This window comes from Vicugna pacos, chromosome 33 (genome assembly GCF_048564905.1).
Source record: "Vicugna pacos chromosome 33, VicPac4, whole genome shotgun sequence".
Classification (NCBI taxonomy): Eukaryota; Metazoa; Chordata; class Mammalia; order Artiodactyla; family Camelidae; genus Vicugna; species Vicugna pacos.
In genome coordinates, this window is record NC_133019.1 from 2,087,104 (window position 1) to 2,110,385 (window position 23,282).

At 52.7% G+C, this 23,282-nt stretch overlaps 1 protein-coding gene across 2 annotated transcripts in view; it reads right to left on the minus strand.

Moving 5' to 3' along the window:
* Positions 1-23,282, minus strand: part of NTM (neurotrimin) — an 820,981-nt gene that overhangs the window by 437,343 nt on the left and 360,356 nt on the right. The window lies entirely within an intron of this gene.

Consider the following 23,282-nt stretch of genomic DNA (forward strand, 5'->3'; position numbering starts at 1 on the left):
AAAGCCTTCTGACTTGTAAACAAAGGAGGAGAAAAGAGAAGATGTTGCAGGCGGGCTGTCAGACTGTTGCAATGGGAACAGTTGCCTCTTTGCCCCATGCCTCCCCCCATTCTGGCTCGTGGCCTCCCAGGTGCACAGCCCCCCACAGCCTGCAACGCAGAGGCTCAGAGATGCTGCTGCTCAGCCCTGCCCACATGCTGGAATCGGCTCCCGCCACCTGGAAGGAAGCAAGATTAAAGGCAGCGGCTTAATCCTCCTGTAAAGCTCCTTAAGCGTTTCTATCAGGGTCAGCTCAGCCAGCGCTTACTCAACCTGCTCTGGAAATATCCCAATTTAGGCCCTTCTACTGTCGAGTTGAGAGAGATGAGAGGCTGGATCCTGATCAGGAGAGGGGCGGGGAGAGACCGGGGGCCGGAAGGCAGGAGGTGGGGAGAAAAGCCAACGGCCCCTTTCCTGTGCAGAGCGGAGTTTGTGGTCCCACTCCTGGGGTGGTCTTGGTTTCATCCCTGATTGGCTTTGTCTCCTCCTGAAAAGGATTCTTAAAGAATTCTACCAATATATTTTGCACAGCAAAGGAAACCATAAACAAAACCGAAAGACAACCTACGGAATTGGAGAAAATATTTGTAAACAATGCAAGTGACAAGGGCTTAATCTCCAGAAAATACAAACAGCTCATACATCTCAGTAACAAAAAAAACAAATAACTCAATCAAAAATGGGCAGAAGACCTAAACAGACATTTCTCCAATGAAGACACACAGATGGCCAACAGGCACATGAAAAGATGCTCAATATCACTAATTACCAGAGAAATGCAAATCGAAACTACAATGAGGTATCAGCTCACAGTGGTCAGAATGACCATCATTAAAAAGTCCACAAATGATAAATTCTGGAGAGGGTGTGAAAGAAAGGGACCCCTCCTACACTGGGTGGGAAAGTTATTGGGTGCAGCTACTATGAAAAACAGTATGGAGATTCCTTAAAAAACTAAAAATAGGCTCACCCTATGATCCAGCAATCCCACTCCTGGGCATGTATCCAGAGGAAACTCTAATTTGAAAAAATACACGCACCCCAATGTTCATAGCAGCACTACTTACAATAGCCAAGACCTGGAAGCAACCTAAGTGTCCATCAACAGATGGCTGGATAAAGAAGAGGTGGTATATTTATACCATGGAATACTGTTCAGCCATAAAAAAGAATGAAATAATGCCACTTCCAGCAACATGGATGGACTTAGAGATGATCATACTACATGAAGTAAGCCAGAAAGGGAAAGACAAATATCGTATGATAGCACTTACATGCGGAATCTAAAAAAAATGATATAAATGAACTTATTTACAAAAGAGAAACAGACTCACAGACGTAAAAAAACAAACTTATGGTTACCAAAGGGGAAGGGCAGGGAGGGATAAATTAGGAGTTTGGGGTTAGCAGATACAAACTACTGTATATAAAACAGATATACAAGAAGGTCTCATAGTGCAGAACAGGGAACTAAATTCAAAATCTTGTAATGACCTATGATGACAAAGAGTGTATATATACATAACTGAATTTCTATGCTGTACACCAGAAACTAACACAACATTGCAAATCATCTACACGCCAATTTAAAAAAATGCAAAAAAAACCCAAAACAAAGCATGCTACCTACATCCGGAGCGCCTACTGCAATCCAGGAGCTGTGCTGGCAGATTGCCGTGAGCAAGGGCGGTAACGCCTGTCCTCACTCAGCACGGCCTAGCGAGGGGACAGCGGGGACAGCGGTCGGCCAGGCCGCCGCACTAGAGCAGAGCGGGGTGGGCGCTGTGATGAGGGTTTGGGAGGCTGCGGAAGCTCAGACACGGGCGTGGAGCAGAGGACGGTTGGGTTGGAAGGCTCCCCAGAGGAAGTCATATCTAAAGTCTAAAGCAACAGACAGAGTAGCCAGGCAGTGCAGGGGCGGCAGGGGTGGGGGCAGGGGGTGGTGACAGGTAGCACCACGGGCCCCGGGGGTGAAGCGTCTTGGGGTCGAGATCATCCTTCTCAGCCAAGCGAAGAGTCTGAGCTGGGCCCTGAGCTGAGGGCGGTAGAAAGCCTGGAAGTATCTTCAGCCGGAGGCCACCCAGGTCACAACTGCATTTCAACAGGTCTCTGATTGCTGAGCAGAGGAAAGGCTGGAGAAGAGTGACAATGAAGGAGGACCGTCCAGCGCCACTGCCTGCTGCATGCTGGTGCGGCAGGTGGCAGCGGGGGACGGAGACGTGGCTGCTTGGGAGAGACCCGGGGGAGGTGGCCCGGCGAGGGTCCGGACGGGATGGCTGAGGACAGAGATGAGAGGAAAGCCCAGGTTTCTAGACTGGGCACCAGGGGGCGCAGCTCCACAGAGCAGAGGGCGGCGGCGGAAACCACTCAGAGGTAACCTGTGGGCCACGCAGGGCGCCGTGGGCGCCCCAGGCAGGACGGGACGAGAGCTCGGAGGGGTTTCAGAGGGCGCCTCTCATTTCCCCTTTCTGTCTGTTTTTTGAGTTTCGTTTTGTTTTCGTTCTTTCTGCATTTTCTTTTCCCTGGATTGATTAAGAACAGGACAAGCTCAGGAGTGCTTTTCAGCACCAAGCTATGGATGAAGCGTTCTGAAAAAGCGGGGAGTGTGGAGGGGGAGGGAAGACGGCCCCGTGAGCGGGTCCCAGAGCCTCTGTCTTCACATGACCACGTGGACGTGTGACGTGGACGTGTGACGCGTACCCGCTTGCGCAGGCTCCCAGTCTGGTCTCTGGGAGAACCAGCGTGGGGGAGGCGCCTCGACGGGGCGAGGGAGGCTGAGGAGGGGCCCCAGGTGCACGCGGCCACAGCCGCCTTGCTAATGACCTGGGAGACCGAGTCAGCACACGCAGGAAGTTTTCGGCTGAGGAGTGAAAAAAGGAAACACTGGGGAAAATACAACAATTGGAGGAAAACCCAAGTGGTGAGCAGAGGAGAAGGGCAGCGTGGGCTCGCCTTGTGTTGGTGATTTACGACCGCCCGTCCTTCCTGGGAGGAGAAGCATGTTGTATTAAGGCTTCCAGGAGGTACATTAGCTCCAGAAAGTTACTGTGTTGTGGTTCATTCAAAGTTTCATTAGGCGTTAAATGATGGGTACCAATAATAATATTAATCATACATGGCTAACATTTATTTAACTCTTACTGTGTGCTTGACCCCGCGCTAAACACATTGCCTCTTTCAATGTTCCACGAGCTCATGACAGAGGAGAACGAAGGGCAGGAAGTTTAAGGGACTCACGCGAGGCCTCACGACGTTTAAGCGGCAAAGGTGACATCGGAACCCAGGTCTCTGCGATTCTAGAGGGTCTGGTCCTGGCTAGTACCTTGCTGCCAACTCCATCAGAGAAGTAATGTCACAACCGAGTCCTCAGAAGAATAAGAGATCATGTGTAAAGCTGAATAAACCCAATTCATTATAACATCATGTTAATTTTATTAGTGAAATTCCATAAAACTCTATGTGAATGTGCTATTTGCACCAAAACTCCCTAACTGCTTCATCAGCAAAAGTTGCCCATGGAAAACTCCTAAACCTTCTTTAAGATGGAGCACAAACATCTCTTTTCTTGAGCATCCCAGATTCCAGCAAAGGCCATAAACTCCTTTCCTCTCCACTCTTTACAGTAGCTCAGTTTGTGCTGTGTTTACAATCATTCTGCACACCTGTCTCCCTCATTGGCCTGTGAGAAGGGCACATCTAATTCACCGCTGGGTCCCTATCCCCTTGCAAAGAGCCTTGGACTTAGTAAATTCTCAGTAAATGTGTGTTGAAGGAATGAAAGAATGATGGGATGTTAAAGTACGGATGCTCTTCACTAACGTATAAAATTAATTTGCTGTCATGATAACAATCATCTGGTTATTGAAGAAGTGCATAAAGTGCATTAAACTGAATTGACAAATATGTTTGGTAAATCCTTAGTTCTAAATGTTATGTGCTTAATTACCAACAGTGAGCACCCCGAGAGGCCTGGCCTTGATGATCCATTTTATCATTGTCAGCGTACCTTTCTCACCACACGACTGGCAATCACACCCAGAAGTGAGACCCAGCTTATTCGAGGCGAATCCATGGGTTGGGCAGGTCTAGTACATCCCTGCGTGCACCACGGGTCCTCTGTGCGTCATGGTCCACACCTTTTGAACAGGTGTAGCCAGGCTCTTCGTGATGCCAGTGGTTTCTTCATCCTCATCTCCTGACTGTCCATGCTCAAGTGCCCCTGTTCTCTTGCATGACTCTAGTTTCAGGTCCTCAAATCTGCGAGACACATTCCTGCCCTGCATGCATATGCACCACAGGTTTCCTCGGCAAAAGCTCCCTTCCGCACGTTGCCTCGCTACCTTCCATCTTGGGTCAGGTGCTGACTCCTCCAGGAGTCCTCCCTATGAATCTGACCGCCACGCCCCCTCCGTCCCACGGAGACGTCTCTGTGCATCCCCGTGGTCTCTCCTTGGCTTCTTAAAGCAGCCTTCGTGAAGTGCTGTCCCGGGTTCTCTCCTCCTCTGTGACCCACGATCTGTCCCGTGTCTCGTTCCCTGCTGTGTCTCCAGGACCCAGCGCGATGCCTGGGGTGTGTTGTGTGGAGAAGGAACTGAGACAGGAGGGGTGGAGGAATAGAATGAGGAAAGGCAGGCTGGCCGATGTTGGGGACGGACATGAAGTGGGCTCCCACCATCTAATTCAGGTCCAGGAGTCTATCCTCATGGCTGAAATTTCAGCTGGAGTTGATCCAAACATTACTTGTTGAGAGGATAAATCAATTTTCCCTACTCTCTTATGTAACAGACATTAGCCCGCCCATGCTAATGGCATCCTTATTAGAGACGAAAGAACACGGGGAACAGGACAGAAGCACACACACGGGGGAGAGGGGAGAGGCTGAGCCTCTCCCTGGAACAGGATGAGGAGGCCTGTGCAGACAGGAGTCTGGGGAGGCAGACGGGCTTCCGCGCTGCCGCTCTGCGAGCGCGCTGAGACCGTTAGGCTGGGGCACAAAAGCCGTGGAGCGTTTTGGTTTGCCAGCCATCCCCATACAGCTGGATTTCGTACCAGCATCACCATCTCTTGTAAGTACTCGGTCCAGGGACGTCCTGGTGACTTTTTTTGAAAACCTTATAAAAGACGTAGATTACCTCAGGGCTGAAAGGTGAAAAATGTATCCTTAAAGTCCATTGCCAACTCCAGATGCTTCCACAGCTGCATTTTAATATTCCAGTCCTAGGACAAGACCAGGTCTTGCTCTGTGTCTCTTATCTCCCCCCACACACCAGGGCTGCCAATGCCATTGGCAATTTTACATGTAAATGAGCCCATCCATCACTCCTCACTTTGCAGCAGCGCACTTCCTAGCCTGCCATCGAGTTACACCATCAAATCTCCCCGCTTTACAACATACATCACGACATATTTGACATCAATCAGCCGTGTCAGGCTGCTCACTGCAATCCGTAAACTAGCTCTGCATCTCTCTCTGCTCAGGGTGATTAGACCGGCTTGGGGTAGCCTCCTGATCACAGTGATAAATGGCGATTCACTTCCTCCTCGCTCTTCCTCCACCTGTTCCCAGCCTCTGTCCCAGGCTCCCCGCGCCTCCCTGTTGGAGGAGGCAGCGGTCAGTGGAAAGTGGGCACGGAATGCGAATTTGTTCGGTCAGGTTCAAATCTGGACTTCGACAGTCGTGGCTTGGCTCTGGGTGGCGCCTCTGCCACTTTCAAAAGAGGATGGGAAGCTCACACTCTGTCACACGACAAGACAAGAGATGGGAATTTGGAGTTCCTCTAAGGGCAGCTCTCCCCCCAGGACGGTGGTCCTTCCCCCCAGGGATGGGTGCTGACCACATCCCCAACATACCCCCATAAGGAAAGCGTCACTCCTGCCAGGTTGCCTCTAACTGCATCCAATCCCTGTCCGAGAAATTATATCAGAATTAGTGTGAGTGAAAATGACCTAATTGTAAGTATAACCTAGAATGTGTGCTAACTGATGGCGTTAAGTAGTTCATTTGCAAGTTCTTTATTGGAAGAAGCATTGCGTATGACGTGATGGAATTCTGCGTCACAGGTGCGGCTGATGGCAGCACACTGGGTACCACGCTGCTCCAGCTGAAAGCCGCTAGACTAGATGACAGCCACGCTCTTCACCAGCAGGGAAAGCCAGGAGGGGCTCAGCGATGTGAAGAGACACTCCACTGAACTGGCTGGGCCCCGCAGAAGTCCTTTCGCCCTTCCTTCTGCTCAGTTTGAGGTAGCAGCGACTTCTGCCTCTTGGCACACTGGCCAGGCCATCTGCTGACCATTGGAAGCAGCCTCAGCCATGTGTGCGCTCCAGAATATCTCCTAGGCAATCAATCAGAAGGCTCTCTGGACCCAACAGAACCCTCCATGGGAAGCCTTCTTTCATCACATGGACCCCGTGTCAGCCGCAAACCTGGTACCTACCCACCTGCCACTTGCTCTGATTTCTCAGTCTGGCCGCTTACAGCTCCATTTTCTAATGATCTCATTCATCTCCTGAGTCCATGGCGGTTTGTCCAGACCAGGGAGGACAAACCCATCTGGAAGGAGCAGAGTGGAAGGCTGGGCCACTGATGACAACCGCGGACAGGCCTCCATATCACAGCATGTCCAGGACGCCCACGAGAAAGAACACCTTTGGGGTGGGTGGCAGGGGAGTGAAGAGACGTTTAGGGGAAGGGGATGGAGATGGGAAAGGGAGTGACTCTGTTTAGGGGGCTGAGCTGGTCTCCTAAGGAAAGCGGCAGGAGGGGCAGGGCACAGAGTGGGAGGGAGGGGAGAAGCAGAAAGCCGAGGAGGGCAGGAAGGGAACAAAAGGAGAGAGTGAGCTTCCTGTTTTCATTCCTGGGACACCCGGAGTAATGGACCCTCTTTCGAGGGAAGATGGATGGGCAGCTGTAGAGATTATGAGTGAGGGTTTATTGCAGATCGATAAATCCGTGTCACAGATCCCCATCTGGAAGGAGTTTTAATTTAAAGGAAAGAGTGATGAGCTCACAACAACAATAAATCAAAAAGTTGTGTGTTCACGTATGCATCAGCCTTCTATCCAAACACACAGCTACGTCAAGGCAGGCGTGTGGAAGCAGATCTGGGGGGTGGTTCGGAAGGTCGGCCACGGGGGGTCGATAGCTCACCTGGCTCAGGACACAGTCGGAGAAGCTGCTGTCTCACCTGGACCCTGGCCCGGGATTCTGATGTGAGCTGGGGGGGACACTGGGGTTTACATGGGTGCCTTGAACAGGAACCCCTGGTTGTCACCAGACGTCAGCTGCCTCAGATCGAAATCAGGAAGAGTTCTCCGAAAAGCAGAAAGGAGATTTCACAGCGACAAAACTGAGACAGCCCCTGACAGAGAGGGTGGGGACACATCCAGGGCGTTCTGAGAGCTGCGTGAAAACGCAAGCCTAGCCCGGAGGTGACTCAGACATCCCCCCGCTGGCGCCGATGGATCCTTTCCGTTCCCCCCACCTCCAGAGTCCCCTGTCCTGCACCGACGCCCCCACAAGGCCACAGCAGAGGCTGGCGGCTTGGGAAGGTGTGGCCACGAACCAACAGGCGGATCCCCGGGACGGGCGTGTGGCGGCGCAGCCCCTCTGCCCCCGAGAACGCAAATCAGACGCGGCACTGCCAGCCGCCAGGCGCCCCGAGAGCGCCGGCATCGGGAAGGACGCCGCTCGCTTCGAACCCGCCGGGGCCGCTGTCGCGTGGGGACCCGCTGACGGCAGCGTCCTTCCAAAGACCTGTTCAGAGATCGGGGAAGGAGCTAAAGACGCGGGCCCTGGTGTCCACCGTCCCATGAGCCAGCACCCGCACACACTTCCCGTCTGTGGGACCGTGTGTGTGGCCAGGAAGCAGACGTGCCGCAGAGCGTACACCCGTCCACAATGCCTTGACTTCCCAGGACACGAGCGGTGCTGGACATCTCTGCTCACGCCAGCACGGCGAGGGACATGCAGCGGATCCTGTCTTACTGACGGGAAAACTGACACTCAGGTCAAGGAGCCAGGATTCCAGTCCAGACTGCCTGACCTCACTGGCTGGTCTTTTCCTCTGTCCCACCAGCCCCTTGGGGGGTGTGTGTGTGTGTGCGCGCACACATGCATTCCTCTACAGACCTCACTCCTTCCCTGCTTTCCAGCCTGGCTCCTGACATGCCGCTTCAGGGTGCTAACTCGGTGCAAGCACACTGCTCGCCACCAGGACGCCCCTCCGTGGTCTGACTCGCACTTGGACACCCAGCTCGCGACGCCGGCACCTCCCCGGCCCAACACCAGCTCCACTCAACGCGGCTAATTCTTCCTTGGTTTCTACCGCACAGGCTTCTCCATCAGAGCGTTCTTTTCTCGTCATTGGCTCTGTCTCTTTACAGGGCGGATTTCTTTGTGTGCACAGTTCACAGGACTCCGGCTCCTTTACACTTGTGCTTAGCAGAGGGTGCGACCCACAGTAGGTCACGTCGCTGCGAGAACTCCAGCCCACGAAGACTAACAACTGGACCGCCAGCTCCTCGTCCCCATCAGCAATCTGTGTCTACTCCATGAGCCCTCTCCACCTGCTGCCCCCTTCCTCCTTGAGCCACCACACGCATCCAGTCACCAGCACAGAAGTGTTTACGAGGTCAGCTCGCAAGTCCCGTCCCGAAGAGAAGTGAGGTGAGCCACGGAGCACGGCTCGGCCCTCAGGACCCAGCAGCGCAGCTCAGCAGCCGAACAGGACCCCAGAGTCTTGAGTCATTACAGCCTAACCTCAGCTCACGGCTCTTCTAAGTCAGATCTGAGGAACGATGCCTCCAAAGTGTCCATCTTCAGCTTAACCCCGTGTTTCCCCAGCCCGCTGCTGAATATGTTCAAAGCACTAATTCATTTTAGAAAAGATGGTGAGAGCATTAATAACCGTCCACACGGCAGCGCACACCGTCTGAGGACAGCCGTTATCACCCTTAAGGAAATGACTTCTATACGGTCCTCTCCGAAGGGCATAAAGCAGGGAGCTTTGACGTCAACAGAGACAGCGGTAACCAGTATTACTTGGTGCCTAACATGCGCCAGACCCTTCTCTGGCCCTGGGAACACGGCAGTGAGTGAAAAGTGCGGGAGACCCACATGCCGCAGTCGCGTCTTAGTACCAGCAACACCAGAGTTTACGGGGAGCTCCCTGCGAGCCAGGCACCCGATTAGCACTTTGCACCTGCAGCTCCGTGAGTGGGCACTTAGCAGGTTAAAACGCCGGGCGCCGAGAATGTACAGTCCCGCAGCGAGCCCTCCGAGTCGCAGCCTTGGGACCCGCAGCGCCGGCCTCCTCCTCCTCCTCCCTGTGTTCCCAGACTCTGCCTTTCCCCAGACCGCTCCCTTCTCCTGTTAGCTTATGCCTCCCTGTGTTTCTCTCCGAGATCAGCCGAACTAGCCCGTTTTCCGTGAGTACCGCTCCACAGCCTTCACTCTGCCCATCCTCTAATCCGGTTTATTAACTCCATTCGCTGAGCCCACCAGCACTTTCCCCATCTCTCCATTACGGCCTTTATTTCCCAATAAGCATTTAGTAACGGTTTATGTGTTTTGTTTTTTTTCCTCCTCCATCAAAATTTGCGAACTTAAGAGCAGAGGCTGTGTAATTCATCTTGTAATCCCTGTAGTGCTTAGCACCGTGCCTGGAATATAATAAGAGCTTAATAAATATTAGCTGAGCTGAAGCAGTCCTTCCTGTTACGATCGAGTGCATTATGGCATCTCGGGGGTGGCCGACATGTGTGTGACGTGTGTGAAGAGCGCTGGCCCAGGAAATCTGGAATCCGCTCCTTGCTCTGCCAGGAGCTCGTCCTGGGACATCAGGCAAATTCCTCGCCTTCTCTGAGCCCCGCAATCACATCTGAATAAGAGGGTTGCACTAGACAATATGAATTCCACTATATGACACTTTAAAACCCTCAAAACTCTCCCTTGTGTGCCTCACATATTCAGTAAATGAGCATCTTTTCTGTTCCAGATGCTTTATTAGACCTTAGAGGTGTCGGAACAAGGAGCCTGCAACCAAGAGCCTTTCATGCAGCTCTTGGACCAACGTCGTGATCCGAGCCAAGTGACCACTGCTGACCTTGCTTTTTTTTAACAAAAGAGAAAAGTCCAGTTCAGAGATCCTTAAATCTGACGATGCTTAGATGTTCCCTCATGCTCTTATGTCCTGAGGCACAGTTGTTGAAGGCATATAAAGAATTCTTTATAATTGTCCCCATAGTTGAGGACAAAGTTCTTCAGAAGTCTTTCACTCAGATTTACACACCGGCCCGGCTGCTGCATGGACTGTACCAGGGGATCTAATTGACCTCCTCAACCACTTTTGAAAAGAATGTGGCCAAGTCAACACTGTCCCATCTTTTCATGCTTATGGAGATACTAGAGGCAGCCCTCACACGGAACAAGGAGCACTTCTGTTAAAGACACCAGATTGAAACGATGGACGTCTAAGCTGATTTTTCCCGTAGAAGTGTCTTACCAGGCAGGTTACGCTGCTCATCAAAGTGTGAGTCCAGTGTTGCACAGGCACGACCCTCAACATCATACTTAATCTTGTACAAATAGTAAGACTGTATTCTTCTTGAAGCATAAAGCTTTTAAACTTAGGTGGCTCCATTAAATTCAACAAATATTCTAAGAAACTGAATTATACAAGGAGCTCTGGTAGTCTCTGCTGGGAAAAGAAATGCGAATAAGATACCGTTCTTCCACTGGGAGCTCTGCTCTATTATTGGCAATAAGAAGATGACATAAACGTCTGTGCTAAAAGTCATGAGATGATAAGTGCCTTAAAGAAAGAAGAACATGAATTAACGTTTATTGATCGTGTGCCTGTGTTTCAGGCTCTGTCATTCATACGTATTATTGTCCTTGAAGAGAGAGTCGCGCTGTTAGTGTGGCGCAGGGGAAAGTTAAAAAAACGAAGGACAAAATTCTATTTGTCTGAGTCCAAATCTAATGCGAGTCTGGCAACTACAACCCACGCCTCCCCGTGTTTTGGAGCTCACACACACACACGTGCGCCTGGTAAAGGGGTCGAAGAAGCCTCCTTGCTGGGGGGGACGTGTTCGCCCTGAGCTCTGTGAGGATGGGCGGCATCTTGGGGAGTGAATAATAAAGAGGGTTTCCAGCTGGAAGGAAGGACCGGAGCGAAAGCAGAGAGGAAACTCGTAGTGATGCTCAAGTAATAAAAATCGCTCCAGATTGGTTAGCGGTGAGGGCTGGTCACTGGTCCCATGTTTGTTCTATGTTGGGTCTTACTCGCCTACAAAGATGAGCCCAAGACGGTCAAGGCGGTCGCAGCCTAACAGAAGCAGATACCGAAACACAGACATACACCAGGCACTGCGAGAGGGGAGAAGGGAGTGGCTACTGTTGTCACGTTAGGTGGAAGAGGACTTGGCAGAGAACATTGTCTTTACCCTGAGTTTTGAAAGATGATAGAGAGGTTGTCACGGTGAAGGTGGAGGAGATGGAGTGAGGTTGGTGGGATGGGGGGAGAATGGTAATCTGGCAGCGGGAACGACAGGGTGAAATTTAGACCCACGGTCCAGGGGGCCACGTTCAGGAAGCTAGGATGCTGGTGCAGGCGAAGAGAGACAAGGAGAGGGCTGGAAGCCGACAGGGCGTGCCCAGAGACAGAGTGTCAAGCCTGATCCCCTTTCCCATGCGTGGAAAACAAAAAAATGTGGACTTAACTCTCCTGGCACAGACGGTACCATTAATGGCTTCTGATACGGGGTCGTCAAGGTCGGAGCTGTGCTTGCAAAGATCCATTTAGCAGAGACAGAAGGGTGGGAGATTCACTGGCTGTCCTGAGCACTGGAGTGAGAACTCATGAAATAATAAACTAGGGTGGAGGTGGTGGAGGGGAAGCGGAGGGAGGGAGACTATAAAGTTAGAGTCAACAGATCCACAGACCTGGGAGCCAGCATTTGGGTTGCGGCCGGGGAGAGAGCGCTGGTGACACTGCTCAGGCAATTACAAACGTGGGACTGGATTTCAAGTGCGGAGTCAGGGCTGCAGGCAGATTGAGGCATGATGCCCACAGAGGTGATAATTGGACAGTGGGAGGTGGGAAGAACACCAAGGAAGAGAGTATAGGAAAGAGAAGAGAAAGAAAAAGCCAGGGACCAAACCCCGAGAATTCCTCTGTGTGGGAGGCAGAGAAAGGCAGAGGCACCAAGGGGGTGTGGGCGGAGGACAGGTGGCCCCCGAGGTGGGGGAAGGACAGGAGGCCAGTCCGACAGAGGGGCCGCGGGCGCTGGGGAAACGCTGCGGGAGGGAGGGGTGGGTTGAGATCCAGCCCATCCTCTGATAATTAATAAGTCAGTGATAAATTCGGGAGGCAAGTGGGGAAAGAGCGTTGGGGGAGACAGCAAACAGGAAGGGCTCAAGGCTCCCTCACAAAGCACGTCTGGGAAAGGAAGGCGAGCCCCCACACAGGGCAGCCTTGCTGCAGGGGCCCGACTCGCTGCTTGCGGCGCTGTGAAGCGTTTGGAAACTTGGGACGCCAGGCCCACGGGCGGGAGAGCTGTGTGCACACGCCCGCCAGCCAGTGACAGGTGCCCCGGGACCAGGCAGAGCGGGCGGGGCCGCATGGCCCAGGGCCCCCAGCCCCGCGGGCAGCCGCTGACGTGAAGGGAGAGGCGCCCTTCCCGGTCCTCAGCAGCCACCCCGAAACCGCGGGACAGAAGGGCTGCACGTCCACGGGGACTCCTGGGGCAGCTGTATAGCAAGGACACCAGCACCGTGTTTTCGTTTCCCCCCTTTCCTTTTTTTTTTTTCAATTTTCTAAAAATAATCTATACTTTTAATGTAACTGCAATAAAAATACAAATAGGAATTTTTAAACGAAACAAGCCAAATCTGGAGTTCAGATGGAAAAATAAAGCAAAATCATCAAGAATATTTCTAGCATAATCTATAAAAGTACTGAACCCTATGTTGTGCACCCAAATTTAATATAACATTGTAAATCGACTGCACTTCAGTTAAATAAGCAACAGAAAAAGAATATTTCTGACAAAGAAGAACAATCAGGAGGTCCCCTTCTTGTCAGCCATTTCAGCGTGTCCTATAAATGAAATATAATCTATAAAAATGTTGAATCACAACACTGCACCTCTGAAACGATTATAATATTGTGAATCAACTCCATCGCAATAAAAGCGCATCTGTTGAAGCTGTAATAACTAAAATGCGGTGGTGCTGGCGCAGGGACAGGGCAGACCAGGGAGCCTAAAACATACCGGACACGCGTGGGCGTCCAGCACATGATAAAAAGGGCACTTCATGGCAGTTGGATAAAACTGGGTGATTCACGAAATAATGCTGGAACCCAACAGGGAAAAAATGCGGCTGGATCCTGTGATGGGCGGTTTTACGAGTCAGCTTGGCGAGGCTGTGTTTCTGTTACTCGGTCAAACACTAATCGAGGTGCTGGCTGTGAAGATCCTGTTCTGCCCTTCCTTCTCACCGCGGCTCAGGCGGTGGCTTGCCGTCTGAAACGCAGGAAGGTCAGTGCAGCAGCCTCGCTGCACAGGACACCAGCCACCGTTTTCCGCACGCTGGACACGGACCTGCGACCGACCACGGATCAGCTCAAAAGCTGAGCTGCAGATGCCGGAGAGACCGCCCAGCAGCCCGCCCTGGGGACCCTGCCCCTACCCCGCAGCTCACCGCAGCAGCCTCCTCCTTGGCCCGCCCGGGCCTCCAGGGGGGCCCCGTTGTGCTGGGAGGGACTTACGTGCCCTCCTGCGGGAAGGCCCCCAGACTTGGAGGGTGCGGCCGCGAAGGCTCTGCGGGGCATTATGAATTCCAGGGAGAATGAACAGTCACAGGTAAAACTCCAAGCAGCTGAAATGCCGTTTTCATGCAAATGCCCCTAAGTGAAATGAGAAGAGGCAGGCCGGAGGAGGGACAGGAATGCGAAAAGGATGCAGGAGAGAAGCTGAATTAGTTCTAAATGGGCAGCGTTAGCCGCTCTTGAAGAAAATGAATAGGCTTTCTCCCCACATTTATTAAGTTCCTATGAGTCTCTAATTTAGGAGCCCTTTATTTTCAATGGCAAGAGCAAGGCTGTCAGGTGCACTTCACAAAGGGAGCGTCTCTACTACCTGGTTATTGGAAAGTGCGTGGCAGTCATTTCTTGAAGGAAGGGGAAGAGGAGGAGAAAGTTCCTGGCAGGAGTCAGAAGGTGCGGGGGGGAGGTCTGCAGGGGGACGCGGGAGGGCTGTGCCCAGCTCACTTACGCAAAGCGGGTGAGACAGGGCTCAAAGATGTCCGAGTGACACGGGAAGGCCCTGGGCTGGTGGACGGAGGCCTCCCTCCAGCGCCACTCTCCGCTGGATGTGTCATTTACCTTCGGTTTCCTCACTTACCATATTGCATTATAAATAGTTCACCTCCCTTCTGTGCTGTGAGAAGTTGGTAGGATGAAAACATGAAAATGTGCCAGAAAAAATGGTAAGAATAGCTCTAGATAAATACAAGATGCTAATTATGCTTGAAAGAGGGGAAAAAATGGTCTCCTGGTAAGGACACTTTTTAAAAAATGAAGGGTCTTTATCCTGGTCAAAATAGCCCAGTACCGTCCATCTCCACTGCTGGACGGAACAGCCTCTAGGGGGGCCTGGGGCTTCAAGGGGAAATCGAGGGACCGGAGGCCACTGCAGGAGTGGACGGGGAGGAGCTGCTGGCCTGCTCCCTGGCTCAGGGGACCTGGACACTTGGCTCCTTGCCGCCCAATGTGGCAGCTCTTAACATGCAATTGAACCAGGGACTGGCCCAATACTCAGGAGGACAAAGACATTCCACCCGTGTCTGCCGCGTCCTGATTTAAAATCTTAACTTCAGGAAAAGTCATCTCTCTGTTTTTTCCTTCCCTTGACTTGGTAAAAGTCGTTCACCTGGGCCACGGTGGGTTTGACTTGATGCAGAGATGACTCAGAGCGTGATGTGCGAAAGTGCTTATCTTCCCCCAACTTCTTCCGAGTTCTTTAATTCCCCTGACACATTAATTCTAACCCCAACATAAAATGCCCCCAACACCCCTGAGAATCTCAGGACAGAAATTATAGCAATTTCCTATAACTGGGATCAGATTCCAAGGTTGGCGAGCATGGGACATGGCCTGCCATTAATTCAAACACCTGTGTGAAAGATTAGGGTGGGCAGCTGTGATTCCATTAAAGGGGGCAATTTCAACTCCATTTCCTTGATAAACAGACACAAGCTCGCCCCTAAACCGGGCTTGATAGATTTGATTAGGGTAGAGACTTTGGAGGTTGTGGTTTCTGCGGGAAAATTGCTGTTTGATGTACAAGGCCAAAGTGCACTTGAAATCTCCCTGCATCCGTTGAGGAGGGAGACGGAAGAGGCTGGAACACCTAGCCAATTGCTATCATCCAAGCAGCAGGGGAGTCAAGCTGCTGTGTTCAAAATATCTGTTAGGTATGCAGCCAGTGTGTGCTGGAGAGAGCGTGCCAGGCTCAGGGGAACCAATGATTAAAAGCAGCAAAACCAAATGTTACTTAAACAAAGCAAAGCGTGCCCATCTGATTCCTTTAGCCCACGTGAATCTTTTGCAGGGAGAAGGAAGATGCATCGTCTCCTCTGGGGACCCCTGTGGTCCCATGTTTTGGAATCCCCGGGGAGAGTGTGGGGACCTGGAGGGGGACGGCAGTTGACACTCACACTTTAAAGCACGTTGTCCCAGCCCAGACCCAGAGTGACGGGCTAACCGGGTCACACCTCCCAGCCTGCTTGTTTCATCTTCAATAAATGGGAAACGACACTTGTTTAGGTCAGCTCCATCAGACAGGGCGCTGGGGTTGTAACTGCTTCTGCAAACACTTGCTCGAAAATTCCCGACGTCACAAGGCCTTTGTGTTGGTAAGTCTGTTTGCTTTGTGAGGATAAGCTTCCTGGAGCCACTGAACTCCGTCCCGACGGCCCGGGCGGCCTGACCTGCCGCCAGGTGCGCAGGGACCTGAGATGTGCTGAGGATCCAGAAGGTGCCAAGATCCACACTTGCGGCTTTATGGGCGTCACCCCACTAAGGCCACGGGAACCCTTGGAGGTGGCTACTGTTTCCTTGTTTTTAAATAAAGGCAATAAGCTTCATAAAAGTTAAAGAGAAATGGCCGAGGTCTTGGGAGCGGTAGGAGGGAGACCAGAACGGAAGGAAAAACCGCCGGAGGCCGAAGTCCCACTTCGTTCCCTCACGCGGGGCCATGGCCAGGGGTGACGTGGGGCAGCAGGGGCTCTGGTGGGAAACAGGCCACAGCAGAGGCCGTAGCACGGGAAGGGGTCCCCTCCTTGACGGAAGCGTCAGAGCTCCAGGACAGAGTCCGCATGGAGACGGAGACAACGTGAAAATGATCCCTGATTGAAACTGCTGGAATTCAGCAAGCTATAAAGCGGTCATCCAGCCAGCCTCCTTCAAAGAGGAAAACAGACTGGCAAGTGGTTGTCTAGAAGCGTCCATGAGGACATAACAAAAGAGCCCTCGGGGGCACAAGGTGCAACGCGTCCTGCCACTTGCCGAAATCTCTGCGCCGCACCCTTTGGGAGTTTAACAAATGTAGAAACCCGTTAAGCGCCATCTTCCGGACACGTCACTAGGTTCTAATGAAGCCACTCTGGTGCCCCAAGACACAGCCCGGGTCCCGCCCACACGAACCGACCTTTCTGCAGAAGCACTACAGTTTGCCCGCAGCCTGGTCCCCGCCCACCAGCGCGGCCAAGCTGGGTATGTCACAGAGTCTCCTCCAGCTACGGCGCTGAAGCTTTTCTGTGTTGTCACTGTCCTCCCGAGCCTTCACCCATCTGCCTGTTCCAACAAAGCTTTCAGAAGTGACTTTCTAGGGGGCCAGACACTTCATTAAGAATATGCTTGGCTCGCCCAGCTCCTGAGCCGGGCTCACAACGGCACTGCCTCTGTTTTCTCCTCCCCTCTTCGCAGCTACAGGAGCTACTCTCCTGTAACTGCTGCTTTGATCAGCTGGTGCGGGAGAGCCTGCAGACCGGAAGTGAACGCCCACTGAGCCAGGACGGATCAGGCCGGGCTCCAAAGCCGACACCAACCGGGTTTTCCTACGGTCTTCAGGAGCCTTTAACCACCACTCCTCCCCTCCAACCTAGACTTCTTAAATCCTACCCGGCACGTGGCCCACGAGTGACCTGAGGATGCAGAGCGAATAAATACAGTCCCCTTGGGTCTGACTTGTACACCTGCGGGGTTCTACCTGATGCAAGAGCCAGCGACGTCCACCAGCCCTGATCAGACTGTTCCTGACGTGGTCCCTAGGGCCGCCCCGGAGCTCTGTGCCAAGCACCACACCCCAGCCCGACTGGACTAGCATGGGGCAGCCGGAAGCACCTTCCCTGGTAAGAGCCATGTGGACGCTGCTCAGGATCGGGGTCACGTCAGGGTGTGGGGGTACACAGAGCATGCAGCCATTTCGTCTTTCAGGATGAATGTTCCCAGTTGATTATAAAGGGTGTGAAGTGTCGGCAAGTTTGCTCTCTGCCCTTTTTACCGTTTTAGAATTTTAATCAGTGATTAAACAAATATTCGCACTGGCCTAATTGCAGGGAAGGTGTTACTGATTCATCCAGACCTGAGTCTGCTCTCATGGAGCCTGGTGGTCTAGTAGGGGAAAGGTCACTGAACAAGCAGGTAGAAGTTCACCAGGTGTCAGCGTCGGCTTCCTGGAAGTGCCTAAGGAGCCCGCGGCAGGTGCCGGCACAGGGGGTCGTTTCCCAGCCACAGGGAAGGCGACTGCAGACACCCTGAGTGACCCTGGTGACAGCTCAGAGTCCACGAAGTTGGGGACGGTCCAGGGACGTCATACCTGACATCCACACGTTAGTGGAAATGGACAGTGACCACACTCCGTTGGATGGGTCTAGCTCAACAGGCCTTGAATTGTTTGAGGTGAAAGAGCAAACAGTGTGTTGCCTCTTTTTAAACGTTAGGGAAACCTTAAAATCAGCACCAACTTTAGCACCAAGCACATAACACGTGCTCACTAAATGTTTGTTAAGTGAACCAGGAAAAGATTGCTCTCTGCTCCACAGCAACCAGGCTTTGGACACCTCATTCTCGTCACCCCCACGGCCACGCCCTTCTTCTGGTGAACGCCCGGCTGTGGGCCAGGGGCACTGACATTTGGAAGAGCCTCCCTCGGCCCCCTGCGCCTCGACGCCGATCCCCAGCAGAGGAGGAGAAGGACACTGCACCACGTGTGGTCCCCTGACAGCTCCGGGATAACAGTGACAACTAGGGAGAGGGGTGGGGAGGTGCCGAGAGCCTGCAGACCTCAGGCTGTGTGTCCACACACGTCAAGACGAGGATCGCAAGAACCACGTCAGAGCACGTCTCCGGTTAATCTGCTTTACCCCGCCGCCCATTATCACTGCCCTTTTCTTGTTGAGGTCTTGTATCAATATGCCTGGCTAATTTTCTGCTGCCCAGCTGCCAACCTTGGGCAGAAGAACATCTGATGTATCCCCAAAAGGCATTAACCCATTAAGAGAGGCAAATTGATTTTTTTAACTTAACAAATCAGCAGTCAAACGAAAAATGTCATTTTAAATTATAAACATAACCGCGTTGAATATGTGGCTGCTACATGTGCACAATTGGAGTTACTTATGACTGTTTAATATCTTTTGGGGGGGCATCGCAATTTTAATTACGTGTTACAAGGTAAGATAATTATTTACTGGTGCTGACACGGAATTGCCAATAATTACTTAATATCTGTTGGAAATTATTCCACAGTTTTTAATTAGTGTTACACACTAAAGTGATTGTGTTACTTTCCGATGAATATAAAAACCCATCCAGGAGAAAAGACACCTGGGACTTGCATTAGTATTTGTTCTAAAATGCGTTATTGATTTATGCACATTGCTGTACGGTGTTATTACTTTTCAATATTCGAAAAGTTCCTGCCTACATCAGCAAAAGAACGAAAAAGTAAGTGCCCGCGCCCCCGATGAGCCGCCGGCTAGAGGAAAAGACATGGATCGAACTGGCCCCGCTGCCCTCTTCTTTCCTTGGATTCTAACCGGGACGAGCAGAGGTGTTGCCGCAGACATGCACAGCGCTGCCTGCCCGCTGCATCCCCTCGGTTCAATCGTGAATCCCCTGCGGGCGGGAATCGGGCCTTTCTCTAAGGCTCACGGCATCACACCTTCCCTTGTGGGATACACCTAGAGTGGATGTTCCATCAAGACGTTTGGGTGAAGATGTGGACGGAGACTGTGGTTCATTCGCAGAAAGTCGATGTGCTCTCGGTCGCCCTTGGGCACCGCAGAGGAAAACAACAACGTACAAACGACCTCCCTAGCTTCTGATAAATGCCCTTAAGTCGTTGACTTGGTGTAAAGATTTCTCAGCAAGGTCGTGACTTACTAAACACACTATTCAGCATCATTTTCATTTTCATTTTAAGAAGCACTTAATTAGAATTACATTATTAGACCCTGCTAAGTATTTTCTTGAGGTATTCATTAAACAGTGAAGTGCTTTACTAAGAGAAGACAAAAGGGAGAAAGAGATATCTGTTTAATTATTTGCTCAATATTTTCCATGACTTCTACGGATCACTTCCAGCTGGCTGTAAGTGTAACGCATTCAGCTTCTGCGACAGCGACTTGTTAACGCCGCCCTCTAGGAGGAAGGGGCAGAGGGCTTCGTCCTCTCCAGAAGGCGCTGCCTACACCCTACGCCGCACCGTGCGCTCCAGGGGGGCTGGGTGTCACCAAGCCCTCCGCCCCTCCGCCGGGGGCTCTGCCTGGGCTCCCGCTCCAGCCCCCCGCCCCGCCCCCTGGCGCCAGAGGTATTCCACGTTACTTACACATCCCGGGCCTCTCAGGCCCACCTGCCCCCTCTGTGTGCTGCCTTGTGGTGATGTGGCTGGGACTCTGCAGACTCCGTGTCTTTGGCAGGGGACAGAGGACAGAAGGCAGGAAAGGGGAAAGGGACTGGCTCCTTCCTGTCCGAAGGTGTCCTGTCTGCACTGCCCAGCAGTGACCCTGGCAGCTGTGCTCACTTCCGGGAAGAAGCGGTTCCCTTTCCAGCTCCTTCCCCCACTGCCCAGCTCAGCTCACCGTTCACTGTCCTGGGGACCAGCAGGGGCAGCAGCCTCACCCCTCCCCAGACCTCTGACCCCCAGCCCTGCACCCTCCCTCCTGTGCTCCTGAGACACCCCTCTCCTCCAGGGCGGCTCCCAGCTCCGCAGCAGGGCCTCCTGCAGACCCCACAGGGGCTGGACAGTCCTAACTTCTTCCCCCTGCTCCCCAGCCCCGGACGGGCTTCAGTGTTGCCTCCAGTCCCTTCAATCTGCCGACACCTTGCCGCCTGATTTTCTGTATTAGATGATCTCTGGTAAAGTAACCAGTGTGGGTGGCATTTCCTGCCTGGCTCTGACTTTGCACCTCGACACACAAGTGCTGGTTCACAGATCCTGCTCTGAGGTCCTCTCCGTCTGAAACACCTTCCCTGCTCCTCACATGCAGAAGGCCTGGTCTGCTGTCGCCGTGCAGCTCGGGCCTCCCCTGCTGCAAGCATGTCGCGTCCACAATGGCCTGCCACCTGCTACACCCCGAGCACCTGTGCGTCCTTGTGACTGTGCCCCTTATTCTGACATTCGGACATCTCCATGGCCCTTTCTCCCCAGTCAACTGCCCCCTGAGACCGCGCACAACATGGGTCACTGCCTCTCCTACACTTCAGACCACACCCAGCACCCAGAAGAAATACCACAAACGTCTAGCGTTTTCCGTGAATGAGCGTGCGCTAGCCCCATGGTGGCCTAAACATGAACCCAGCTCCTGCGAGGATGCTGTCTCTGCCCTGGTGGGACCAGGAGTCTCACGGGAGAAACACCGGATGGAAGTGACCTCGCCGCATTCTGATAGTTTTGTCAGAAACAGGAAAGGAGGGCAAAAGTCAGCTTAGAGGTGGCTGGGCGTCATTTTCTCAAGCATTTGATCTTATACCAGTGGTCTATTTAAGGACAGTCCTGCAGCACCCCTATTCTCGTGGTGCTAAGCGAACAGCCGGTAACTGTAATACCGACCACCTGTTGACCCCACACTGGCAGCGCCTGAATACCGCAATATTCTGTTAAGTTCTGACAATGACCCCGTGAGGGAGCAATCACTAACCTATTCTGCAAAAGTCCTATGACACCAAAAACATCCCGTCACGATCTTACTATGAAGAAAAAGATGATATGGAAGGGACGGGGCTAGAGTGAAGTGGGGAGATCTCTCCTTGGGAGCAGAATCTAAGTGAGAAACTCAGTAATCAACACGCATGTGTTAATACAGTATTTTTGAAAATCAAAACGAAGTCAAGAACAATGATGGACAAGGTATGGACAGTGCAAGTGAAGACGAGGTGAGTGTCGCTGATTCTTCCTTCGTGCTCGGGGACCAGACGGTCGCACTGCTGACGCTTCCGCTACACGTGCGAGGTCACACGTCCAGTGAGCCGCGGAGCAGGCACGCAAATGCAGGCCCCCAGCTCCAGACCCTTAATCACCACCTCCTACTCTGTGGCCAGGGTGTTCCCGATACAGGTCTCGACAGGGCATTGCCTGCTTTCTGGGCTGAACTCTTTGTTCAAGGTGGAGCGATCCAAGTAGGGGCTTTCGAAGAGCATGAATGATTTTCACAGGTCGCACAGAACTCCGTTTCTCTAAATTCCACTCGATCTAGCTCTGGTTTAGACACCAAGCATTTTAGGGCTAAAAGGTGCAGTTTTGACTTCACATGCTTATTCATCCATCCTTCATCCCTTCATTCCTTCAACTGACAGCCACTGGGCACCGATACTATGCTCCATCGGTGGCCATTATTTATTCAAACACTTTTGGAATTCAACAAATCAGTCAGAAAAAAATGAGCAGGAGTGAAATCCTGTCTTCCTCAGGATGACTCCCAAGGAACGAAGTCGTCAATGGTGGATGAGAAACTCAGGCGGCCACGTAGGTTCTAGGGCTAATTTACACCTGACACGGACGTCAGGGAGCCCTCGGGTGACTTGTTTGGCTGAGGGCCGTAACTCTGAGCATCGCTGACCTAAAGGAGGGCCCCTTTCCCTCTTCTGCTTCAGTTTAAGGCGGCCCCTGACAAAATGCTGTCCCGGGCACTCAGGACTGGCTTGTACATACAGCGTCAGTGTGACGGCCCCCGGGTCCGATGGGGAGATGGGGTCACCTCCCCGCCCAGACAGAGGGGCAGAAGAGACCCTGAATGTGGACGTGGCGGGGTGGGGCTAGGGGGACAGCGAGGCGCTCAGCAGGCTGTGAACAGCGCCGTCCCTCGCACCCCCAGCCTCCGTTCCTTTCTGACAACCGGCATCCACTGGCCTGGAGAGCCCGGCCGTCTGAGGTGATGACACCCAGCACGTGCCTGTGGATGGTTATTCCGCGTGTCCCATGGTCACAGCTCCAACAAATGATAAATATTGAGGTCGTTTAATCTCATCTCCCGAGTCAGTCCCTCCAGCCCTCTCATCACTCCTGCTGCTCTGCGGTGACAACCTGCCCATCTGTCTGCCTTTCTCTGACACAGAGGGGACGAGAAGCGAGCCCGGCACGGTGGCTGGATGCTGAGCCCGACCCTGGCCCCACAGTCTGACGCTCAGACCGAGGCAGAAGCCCCCAGACGTTGCATCTCTGCCTCAGGAACCTTCTGCCAGGATCTTTTCCTAGCACACAGATTCCCGATTTTGGAGGAAAAAAAAAAAAAGAATAGGAGGCAGGAAACACGATGCATGAGGTTTGCAGAACATAGGGGTTCTTTCCTTTTTAATGGAGGTACTGGGCGTCGAACCCAGGACCTCATGCACGGTAGGCATGCTCCCTTCCACTGAGCTGCACCCACCACCCCACATAGGGATTTTTAAAGGTCTAACAGAAGCTCTGCCTGTGGTTCCAAGCTGGTTCCATTACCAAGCAATGGAGGGTGCTGGACGGACTCCAGTCGGACCACCGGGAGGGGAAACCCTCAGGGGCTGCGGCCTCAGGAAGCTGTTCAGCACCTCTGCTCGCCAGTCTTTGTGTGTGTGAAACGCGCTGGGCTGCTCTGAGTTAAAGGGGCTAACGTGACAAAGCGCTGGGCACGGTAGCTGGCGTCCCTTTATTCGGTCATCAGCCCGTGTGCACTGAGCCTGTGCCCGGCGTTAAGTGCG